A 12,043-nucleotide genomic window follows, 5' to 3' on the forward strand; every position below is an offset into this window, starting at 1 on the left:
ATAAATCTCATTTTAGTTGTATTATATGTCATCCATTATTAACCCCTGCTAATAATATCCAGTGTATGATCCAACCCTCTATGATCTGTTCCTGGATTAAGTGAATGTGTGATGAAGCCTCAGATCCTGGAGGTGAACTTCAGTCCAGACTGTGCCCGGGCCTGCCTCTATCACCCCTGGCTTCTACGACCACATGTTCCAAACACTCTTCCTGGATGAGGCTGATCAGTGCCCTGTCACTCAGGTCTCATGATGACCTCTAACCCCTGAACTCAAACACCTTCCATATTACGCAGTTGAAAAGGCCCATTTGGAAAATGTGTTTTTCCCCTTTCTTGTAGGAATTGATCATGAGTAATGGTCTGGACCAGAGGTGCCAAATTCATTTTGCCCCGTGGGCCACATTCGGTCTCCACCGAGGTCCGGAGGATCGCTCTTAAAATTGATTATATTTCCTTGCCATCAAAATTAGCAAAGAAATTGTTTTTAAATCACTTTTGGATTTTTCTATGCTCACTGACTGTCTAGATTTTGTTTCGATGACTGTTAGCAAACTGGAAAGAGTGAAGAATATAAATGTAGGTTCATGATCATTTCTACACAGTTTTGATTTGGCTTTAGTAATTTTGAATGTCAAATGAGTTTTTCCCCGAATGTATTTATATATTTTTATAGATTCAAACCTCCTGCGGGACGGATTGAAGGGCTTGCGGGCCGGATCTGGGCCACAGGCCTTATTTTTGACACCCCTGGTCTGGACTGATGCACACTGATCACTCTCACACACCCACCCACCCACACACCCACCCAGTGTAAAGTAGGTAGGCCCAGAGTAGGGGTGGTAAGGGGAGGCCAAGGTGGGGAAAGAGTGGGAACAAGGTAGATGTTGTGTAGGTGATCTAGAAGGAGGGCAAGAGGAAAGGCAAGTTTTCGCCACTCCAGTACAAAACACTGGAGGAAGTCAACCACTGCACTTCCTGCTGGAGAGGACTGCTGATCAGGCAGTCTCTGTCTCACACACACACTTAAGCCCTTCACTCCTACATATCTGTATCCTGTAACAGGGAGAGAGAGTGAAGTAAGGGCCTTGCACTGTTCTGCTCTGTGGTTTCTCTCTCTTCTCTCTGTCTCGATCCTTCTCCAACTTCTAAGGAAACAGGTTTATTTTGTATATTTTCTGATTGGTATTAAACCTCATGGAAATGAACTGACGGAGTGTGGTGTATTACTATTAATTGGTGTGAAGAGCCGTTCATAATCATACCCCAATCATAAGTATGGGTGATTGATACAGATTGATGGGTTACAGGGTTGTGGAAAAATCTGATCTTGGAGTAAAGAAACGGTTAAGCATTCACCCAGGGTTTATTTAAGCAATAAGGCACCTCAGGGGTTTGTGGTATATGGCCAGTATACCACGGCTAAGGGCTGTATCCAGGCACCCCGCATTTTTTTGGCAAGCTTATCTATTATATACTGCCACGTTTCATACTCCCCTTCCTCAAAGGCAGATTTGTCTGGTTCTAGTTCGATAATAGCTTTAAAGCACACATTACAGTTGTCTAACACAATTGTCATTAAGCTTAATGTTTTCCTTCACAGCAGTAGGTGTGAGCATAACTTACAATGACCAACTTCAGAAATGTATGTATATGTAGATAATGTAGGACCACACTAGTGTGTCTTTAGACAAATATGTGTATTAGTTGCCCTTAGACATGCATGACAACTTCGATTACATTGTCCTCCTGACTAAACATGTTTTTAGCAATGGGTGGAATTTCACCAATGAATATGCTTTCTAAATAGCTGCAGAGTCAAGAAAAGGTCACGTTTTCGATATATAGATAGCCAGCCATTACTTCAATATCACTAAGCATTAGTTCAGTAATAAAGCACACAACGAAACAACTGGTTATTTGTTTGAGCACGCTCAACGGTCAAATTATAACAGGAAGAAATTATAGACAGAACAAAACCTAAAACAACAGAGGAATGTATAAAGTGTTTATTCTGTTCATTAATTTGTCTTGTGGTAAAATTGGTTTAGTTTTTTTGTCATTTGCTTCAATAAAATAATGATTAGAGAATACTGCCAATCAGTTGAGAAGGAGCAGAGAAAACTCTGGGAGCGTGGAACATGAATCTACTAGTACCAGCCACGCGCTCTCACCAGAGATACATTTGAAGAAGTTGTAACAGAAGAGAGGAGTGGTTTTGGCAGTAATGCACTATAACGTTGGATGCCGATAAACCCCTCAGAAGAAGCGTGCGAGTTGTTGATTGCTAGATCTCGGTTGGAGACATGCATGTTTACCGCTGATCTGCCGTATGCGAAAGAGAGAGGAGCAGCGCAGGCTTTCTGTAAGTATCCTAGCTCTATATTCGCTTAAGAAAATCCAATGGTTGACATGAAAAACAATGCTATCTATGTTGAATAGTATTTTCTATTTGTGCAACAAAAAAAAGCATCGGATTTACGCATGGGTATTCATTCTCCAGGAGTTATCCAAGTAAATACACGGAGGACCGTTTCAATGTGTTTTCTCGTCACTTTGTAACACATCTTAAAGCAGCAATCAGCAGATGAAACAATAACGAATTGAATCCCTGCCACTGTTTCTGTAAAAGGCTGAGGGATGGGGCTGGAGAAATATAACCACTCTAAAATTCATATATAGCGCTGTGGATGCAAGGAATGACCACCCATGATATCAAAATTATAGTTTTAACCATGTTCTGAGGCTATAGTCAGTGGCGATTTTAGCATGTAAATCTTGGTTGGGCAAATCACTTTTTGTTGTTTATGCATGACAGCAAAGACACAACACTAAACTATACATTAATTGCACTACACGGTGCAAACGGTGCCCACAAACACCGAGGTAAAGACAGATTCAGGTTGGATATTCGTCTGTAGTTTTCATTACGTCCACCAACAGCAGTTGGAGACCGTCAACATGGTAACAAATCTAATTTTTCAAATGTCAATAGCTCCATGGTCATGTGACCCACACACCTCAAACAAGGTTCATAATGTACACTCAGTGGGTCTACACATTGCACACCCTTTTGTTTGACAATTTGCATCTAATTAGATTCTAAGATCATTTTTAAATGTTTCAAATTTCAATAGCTCCTTAGTCATATGACATACAACCCTCAAACTACTTTCAGAATATCCACTGAGTAGCCTTATATGTAGCACAACCTTTTGTTTGTCCATTTTTATCTCACACGATTTTACATTAATTTCATATGTTTTTAAATGTTTCTAATTTCAATAGCTCCTTGTTCATGTGACCTACAACCATCAAACTACTTTCAGAACATCCACTTACTAGCCTTATATATTACACACCCCTTTGTTCGTCTAATTTCATCTCAGGTGATTTTACATGAATTTTTCTGTTTTTCATTGTTTTTTCGAATTTCAATAGCTCTCTGGTCATGTGACCTATTGACCTCAAACAAGGTTCAGAATGTCCACTGACTACCCTTCTATATTGTACATTTTACATTTTAGTCATTTAGCAGACACTTTTATCCAGAGCGACTTACAGTTAGTGAGTGCATACATTTTTATTAATTTTTTCATACTGTAATATACATACATTTTTCAAACTTTTGAATTTCAATAGCTCCTTGGTCATGTGATCTACTGGACTCCAACAAGGTTCAGAATGTCCACTGACTAGCCTTATATATTGCACACTCTTGTTTGTGTACTGTAATCTCACGCGGTGTTACGTAAATTGTTCATATTCTTGAATTTTAATAGCTCCTTGGTCATGTCAGTTACACAGCTAAGAAGTGTGCCTAAGTTATAGCATAACCTCCAGTTACGTATCTTCTATATTGTTGTACATTAATATTAGTTTGACAATTAGTGGGTTCAGTCCAGTGTTGTGTTTACCCTTTTCTTTAATGTATTTATCTATAATAATTGGTAGTTCTGAGAACTTATTTTCCCTTTCCTTAAGAATTTATTTTGCCACAGTATTTAACAGCGGTAAACAATAGGAGAGAGAGAATATCTCCTTTCATCGTTAATATCAACCATAAAGGAAAAGGGCAAAGTATGAGAGTCATGTGTTTTTATATTTTTTTTTTAGGGAGTAGATCAACTTTAATATTGCAGATAGATTGTAACTTCCATCAATGTAATTGTCTGCATCACTTCCAATCCCCCATGTGGTTTTTTGTCTCACAAATATATGTGTATATATATATATATATATATATATATATATATATATATATATATATATATATATATATATACACACATACATACATACATATGCTTTAAAAAAATATATTTCCCTTTATTACTTTCCAACCACACCACCCCTTCCCTAATTGGAGTAAACTAGTGAACAACAATGCTTAGGCCTCTACTTCCAGCTTATACATACTATATTCATTTTATGGACACAGTCACTAATTATATTTTGTTTGTTTTTACTCCTGAACTTCCTCTACCCTCAACCTCTCCGATCATTTTCATGATGTCCATCTGGTTTGCTTCTATATGCCATATCTTTCTAACTGTGCTCTTTCACAAAAGCTCTCAACCTATAACCTATATACTTAATATGGACACCGCATGCTTTACATTATTAGTTATCTTGTTGTTATTAGTTGTTGTTAGTTGTTATTAGACACATCCTTCAATTCCATTCAACACCACCCATCTATCTCTTAATACCATCCATATTGGATTTCTATTTGCCATATATTTTTCAACTGTACTGTGATGTTTTACAAAAGTTCAATTATATAATAATACTTTTAGCAAAAATGTTTATTTTCAATTTACAATCTGTAGAAACAATGAGAATAGAACATTCTCATTGTTTCTACAGATTGTAAATTGAAAATAAACATTTTTGCTAAAAGTATTATTATATTATTGATCGATTGACTATGACTTTTCAGATCACCCAGTAATGCTATCTGCAGGGTTAGCTCCAGGTAAATATTGCAATCCTTTAGCCATTCCTGGACCTGAGTCCAAAAACAAGCTACAAATGTACAGTACCAAAACAAATTATCTAATGATTCTGTCTCTTTGCAGCAAAATCTGCAGAGCTGGGAAGATTGTATTCCCCATATAAATAACATTCTAATGGTAGCAAGAATTTTATACAAGAATTTAAATTGAAAAATTATATGTTTTGAATCCGGCGTCGTTTCGCGTATCAGTTCATAAACACTATGCCATGGAATCGGTACGTTAAAAATCTCTTCCCAACTATTTTGCAGTATATATGGGACGGCTGTCAATCCTTTGGTCCTTAAATGAAACTGGTATACTTTTTTATTTATCACAGTTTTCTTTAACCAATTATGTTCTTTAATGCAAGGCCGACAGACAAGTTCCTTACTTTTTCCCCCTTCCACTTTCCTCTTACATTTTTGCGGTAATGCTGCAATTATTTGGTTGTAATTTTGGGTAGAGCAGACTTTTCCATATGTTTTTGTTAGCTGCATGTGCGACATAACTCCACCAGTCCTACCGATAATATCATTTACGAAGATTATACCTTTTTTTATCAATTAGTATATTTGAGTTTAACCACAATATTTGTTGCATTATATGTTCTGTCGTTTCTGGAGGATTAAATTGAAATGGCAACCAACTTTCTAGGGCTTGTTTTAGAAATTGTGATATTTGGGAGATGATTTCCTTTTCAAATAACTGAAAGTGAGAGGTTGTAATCTGTATAAAGGGGAAAAGGCCATTCTTGAACATTTGGTGAGACAATCGTACTAATTTATTAGAGAACCATTTCGGATTTAAGTATACCTTTTGAATGACTGAAGCTTTTAGTGATAGGTCTAATGCTTTAATATTTAATATTTTCTGTCCTCCAAATTCATATTCATTATATAAATAGGCCCGTTTAATTTTGTCTGGCTTGCCGTTCCAAATAAAATTGAATAGTTTTTTCTCATATAATTTAAAAAACTGTTCGCTTGTGGTGTAGGCAAGACCATAATCAAATAGGTAAACTGGGATAATACTAAAGAGTTAATCAGGGTGATTTGTTCCACAAATTGACAGGTATTTACCTTTCCATGGTAGCAAGATCTTATCTATTTTTGCAAACTTTCTATTAAAATGTATTGAAGTGAGATCATTTTTTTCATTTGGGATATGTATTCTGAGTATATCACCATCAGACCATTTTATTGGTAAACTACATGGTAATGTAAACATTGTATTTTTTTGTGATCCAATACATAATATAGTACATTTATCATAATTTGGTTGTAATCCAGAGAGGTTAGAAAATGTATCTAGATCCTCTATGAGGCTGTGGAGGGATTCAAGTTGTGGATTTAAAAGAAAACATGAATCATCAGCGTAAAATGACACCTTTGTTTTTAAGCCCTGGATTTCTAATCCCTTGATATTATTGTTGGATCTGATTTTAATAGCTAACATCTCGATGGGACATAATAAATAGATATGCCGATAGTGGACAACCTTGTTTCACTCCTCTTGACAGTTTAAAACTTTCTGAGAAATAGCCATTATTTACTATTTTACACCTAGGGTTACTATACATGATTTTAACCCAATTTATAAGAGATACTCCAAAATGGAAATGCTCCAGGCATTTATATATAAACCCAAGTCGTACTTTATCAAATGCCTTTTCGAAGTCTGCTATGAATAGCAGGCCTGGTTTCCCAGATTTTTCATAGTGTTCTATTGTTTCCACTACTTGCCTTATATTATCTCCAATGTATCGTCCATGTAAAAAACCTGTCTGATTAGAATGAATAATGTCCAACAATACCTTTTTAATTCTATGAGAGTCATGTTAATAATTGTCCAAAGTAGGGATGGAGAGTGAACTGCACGGCCAGTAAGGTAGGCTGCAGTGGGTTTGCTGGTCGATACATATACTGAACATGTAACCACAATAATGGTGGCCAGATAATCAATTAATTAAAATTGAATATTGACAAATTAAACAGAAATTGTAGACCTTTAATCTTTTCCAACATGTCAACAGACACTTTAATAATCTTTACCCCTGGTTGATGTACATTTCAGAGCCTCTTCCGTGTGGATGGGGTATAGCATACAATTTCAACAACAAAGACAGCACTTCCAGTTTGTGTTCTTGACTCTGTTGAACTCTTTTGTAGCACATGGAACCACCGTTGGCATGCAAAACATCTAAAACAGAACAAAGTGTAACACGTTTTAAATAATATCAAATATCATTGCAGTATGACGAATTTGCCATCCATTGTGTTATATCATAAATTGTCACTGTTGCCAAAAGATTATAAACATGTTAAATAAAGTTACTAACCCAGTCAGTCTTTGGGCCACATCCAGGTTCTTTGTCAGTGGGACACATGAAATAGTTGTTGGCTTTGTTGAACTCTCAAATCATGGGCATGAACTGAACATATGGTTGTCCCACACAACTACATAAAAATAAAGAATTGACATTTACTTTGAATGAAATTTCATTACATACCAGACATTTTTAGTATATCCTTAGCCATTTATTTTCAGTTGCTCCATGTGTTTTTGTGAAGGTCCTATATCCATTTGGGAGGGGATGTTGGGGAAGTTCTGTGCAACTTCCTTGGCCATCTACACCAAAAAAGAAAATAGTTTTTGACCTAATTGTCACATAACAGCTAACCATTCATTATTGAAAATATACAGTTGAAGTCGGAAGTTTACATACACTTAGGTTGGAGTCATTAAAACTTGTTTGTCAACCTCTCCACAAATTTCTTTTTAACAAACTATAGGTTTGGAAAGTCATTTAGGACATCTACTTTGTGCATGACACAAGTCATTTTTCCAACAATTGTTTACAGACAGATTATTTCACTTAAAATCGACTATCACAATTCCAGTGGGTCAGGAGTTTACATACACTAAGTTGACTGTGCCTTTTTAAACAGCTTGGAAAATTCCAGAAAATTATGTTATGGCTTTAGAAGCTAATTGACATCATTTGAGTCAATTGGAGGTGTACCTGTGGATGTATTTCAAGGCCTACCTTCAAACTCAGTGCCTCTTTGCTTGACATCATGGGAAAATCAAAAGAAATCAACCAAGACCTCAGAAAGAATATTGTAGTGCTCCACAAGTCTGGTTCATCCTTGGGCGCAATTTCCAAATGCCTGAAGGTACCACGTTCATCTGTACAAACAATAGTACGCAAGTATAAACACCATGGGACCACGCAGCCGTCATACCGCTCAGGAAGGAGACACGTTCTGTTTCCTAGAGATGAACATACTTTGGTGCGAAAAGTGCAAATCAATCCCCGAACAACAGCAACGGACCTTGTGAAGATGCTGGAGGAAACGGGTGCAAAAGTATCTATATCCACAGTAAAACAAGTCCTATATCGACATAATCTGAAAGGCCTCTCAGCAAGGAAGAAGCCACTGCTCCAAAACCACCATAAAAAAGCCAGACTACGGTTTGCAACTGCACATGGGGACAAAGATCATACTTATTGGAGAAATGTCCTCTGGTCTGATTAAACAAAAATAGAACTGTTTGGCCATAATGACCATCGTTATGTTTGGAGGAAAAAGGGGGATGCTTGTGTGGGTAATTTTTGGTTAACTACTCTCTCACTTAGGGGCGGACAACATAAAACCCAATTATATTAATTATGCAGGTTGTAAAATGAAACGCCTATATGCCTTAAATGTTTATCGATTAAGAACCAATTAAAGGGTTAAAACAGAGCAGAGACATTTATTTAGTCTCCTGAGTGGCGCAGTGGTCTAAGGCACTGCATCGCAGTGCTAGCTGTGCCACTAGAGATCCTGGTTCGAATCCAGGCTCTGTCGTAGGCGGCCGCGACCGGGAGACCCATGGGGCGGCGCACAATTGGCCCAGCGTCGTCCAGGTTAGGGGAGGGGAATGGCCGGCAGGGATGTAGCTCAGTTGGTAGAGCATGGCGTTTGTAACGCCAGGGTTGTGGGTTTGATTCCCACGGGGGGCCAGTATAAAAAAACTATGTATGCATTCACTAACTGTAAGTCGCTCTGGATAAGAGCGTCTGCTAAATGACTAAAATGTAATAAATAAAAGATTTAGTGCAAATGCTGTGCTTCTGATAATGAATGGTTCCCTCTAGCTCCCTGCAGCTGGTCTGGGTATGTCAATGACATGTGATGGAGATGAAACTTCTCGTTGTGGCTGTGTGGAGATTAGAGTAACAATGGAACTAGTGCTATCACTTGTTTGTGCTTATGACCTGACACACATAGCCGCATGCACATAGTCACATAGTGGCTCAGGGTCCTGGGAGGATGGCTGTTGGGAAAGGCTTAAATGTATGTTATGGACATGACATGTGTAAACCATGTTTAAGTATTAATTGAAATGTGTTATAAGGGTAAAACAGAATGAACATGATTGATACTTTGTACTCCAGATGCATGTCTGGATAGTGAATATAGTCAATACAGAGTGTGATTGTTCTTTAACGTAAGTATGTGTATAATTTCTTGAGTCACGTCACCAGTATAATGAGACGAGACAGAGGACCTTGTAAGTAAATAACATGTGACAATGAAATATGTTAATAATGTACATATAATGGAGTAACTATGTATGTTGTATAAGCATGACTATGCATTGTGTCTGTATAAAAGGAGAGCTCCGAGTCAGGGCAGGCAATTGCTCCATGGACCAGCTCAGCTTTGTTTCGCTTTAATAAAGTATATTCTGAATTCACAAGCTCCAGTTTTTTTAGAGATACTTTTGAGCTAAATATTTCTGCCACACTTGCAAGCCGAAGAACACCATCCCAACCGTGTAGCACGGGGGTGGCAACATCATGCTGTGGGGGTGCTTTGCTGCAGGAGGGACTGGTGCACTTCACAAAATAGATGGCATCATGAGGAAGGAAAATGTATGTGGATATATTGAAGCAACATCTCAAGACATCAGTCAAGAAGTTAAAGCTTGGTCGCAAACTGGTCTTCCAAATGGACAATGACCCCAAGCATACTTCCAAAGTTGTGGCAAAATGGCTTAAGGACAACAAAGTCAAGGTATTGGAGTGGCCATCACAAAGCCCTGACCTCAATCCTATAGAAAATGTGTGGGCAGAACTGAAAAAGCGTGTGCGAGCAAGGAGGCCTACAAACCTGACTCAGTTACACCAGCTCTGTCTTGAAGAATGGGCCAAAATTCACCCAACTTATTGTGGGAAGCTTGTGGAAGGCTATTCGAAACGTTTGACCCAAGATAAACAATTTAAAAGCAATGCTACCAAATACTAATTGAGTGTATGCAAACTTCTGACCCACTGGGAATGTGAAGAAATAAGTAAAAGCTGAAATAAATCATTCTCTCTACTATTATTCTGACATTTCACATTCTTAAAATAAAGTGGTGATCCTAACTGATCTAAGACAGGGAATATTTACTAGGATTAAATGTCAGGAATTGTGAAAAACTGAGTTTAAATGTATTTGGCTAAGGTGTATGTAAACTTCCGACTTCAACTGTAACTATCAAACCTGCATTGCAAAGACCCCGCAGCTGAAGGTGTCCTGCTGCATGGTGTGAGTTATTTCCCCTCCTTTCCACGATGTCCACCCAGTCATCTTTTCCATGGCAGGATCTTATCATTTTGAAGTATTCTCTTTTTTATGTAAAGATAATGGAATTCTGATTAGTTATAGGCAAATGAATACACAGGCCAAAACTGTATGCTGTTTTCCTTATCAGCATAATCTAGTAGAGGTAAATTCCTTTATGCCCCATTCTACACACAGCCTAAATTATAGGCACTGAACCATTTACAGGAGAATAATAAAAGTAGCATATAGGATCCAACCCTATCACAGAGTTAATAAATGTAGAGCGTTTGTAGACTTTAAGAAAACAATATTAAGTGACCGTTTCATCAGAACGTGCTTAAAGAAAGTCATATCACAAAGATCACAGATGACATTGCCCACCAAGTCTATGACAATATATCATTAATTGTAAGCACCAATTTAAAGTGTGTTTTGTCAAAATAAGATCTGAAAATGTCAGTTGTTGAACATAATACTTCTATTTGCCATAGCAATTTGTGATATATGCAGTTGATGAGTATTCTATGTACCAACACTACATGTAGGACAGACATTCCCACATACAGTATACACATACAGCTTTTTTTAATGAACCAGAAAATCAATAGTTGTATCTGGTTTCTTATTAAAGTTAGCTGTCTTTAATTGATCCTGATTGTAGTATAACACTCTAGTCTAACCCGAGACGGGCCAATAGCTTAAAACCTGGTGTGAGTCTAAGGAAGTTGTCTACATAGCTAGGAATGAATAGGCTCCATTGTTATTATAACTGTTTAACCATTGTGATTAATTCACTTCAAGGTTGCGTCTCTGCATCACTTGAAGGCTGGAGACAGTTGTCTGGTCAATTGTCATAATAATGATTAGCCTGAGACAAGTTACCCTTGTTTAATCCTGAGAAAGGGCCTTGGATATCAACAATACCATATTATACACCAAACAGATGTGGAGGGTTCGTCTGGAGGGTCAACCTGACCTGAGTTGGAACTCTCCTCCTGCCCAGACTGCTATTTGTGGGGCACAGGCTCCTCCTATATTAGTGTGTACTATGTTGCTGGTGTTAGTTAATTGTGAATTGTGTGCAGCTCTCTAACTTTCAACCCATGATGTCCAAACTGGCAGTCACATGTCCTAATCATTTTTCAGAGTTGCAGTGCATGTTAGAAAAATCAATAGCTTGGTTGATGGATAACCATTGCATAGTTTTCACAACTGTTTCTCTCTTTTTTTTCTCCAGAATTGACCTCTCACAATTCAACTATTGAGGATGGTGCCCCATATGCTTGAAATGCTGCCCAGCTCAATGTGCTGGGTCAGATAGAGCTGACACAACATGGATAACACTTGGAGCAATGGTGACGGATGCAGCCGCCATAATATGGCTCACTGGGAAAGTCCTCTCCCTGCTGGTGAAAGACAGTACCTTACCCAACAGGAAAGGGAA

This window comes from Coregonus lavaretus (assembly GCF_964263955.1).
Source record: "Coregonus lavaretus genome assembly, chromosome: 13".
NCBI classification, from domain to species: domain Eukaryota; kingdom Metazoa; phylum Chordata; class Actinopteri; order Salmoniformes; family Salmonidae; genus Coregonus; species Coregonus lavaretus.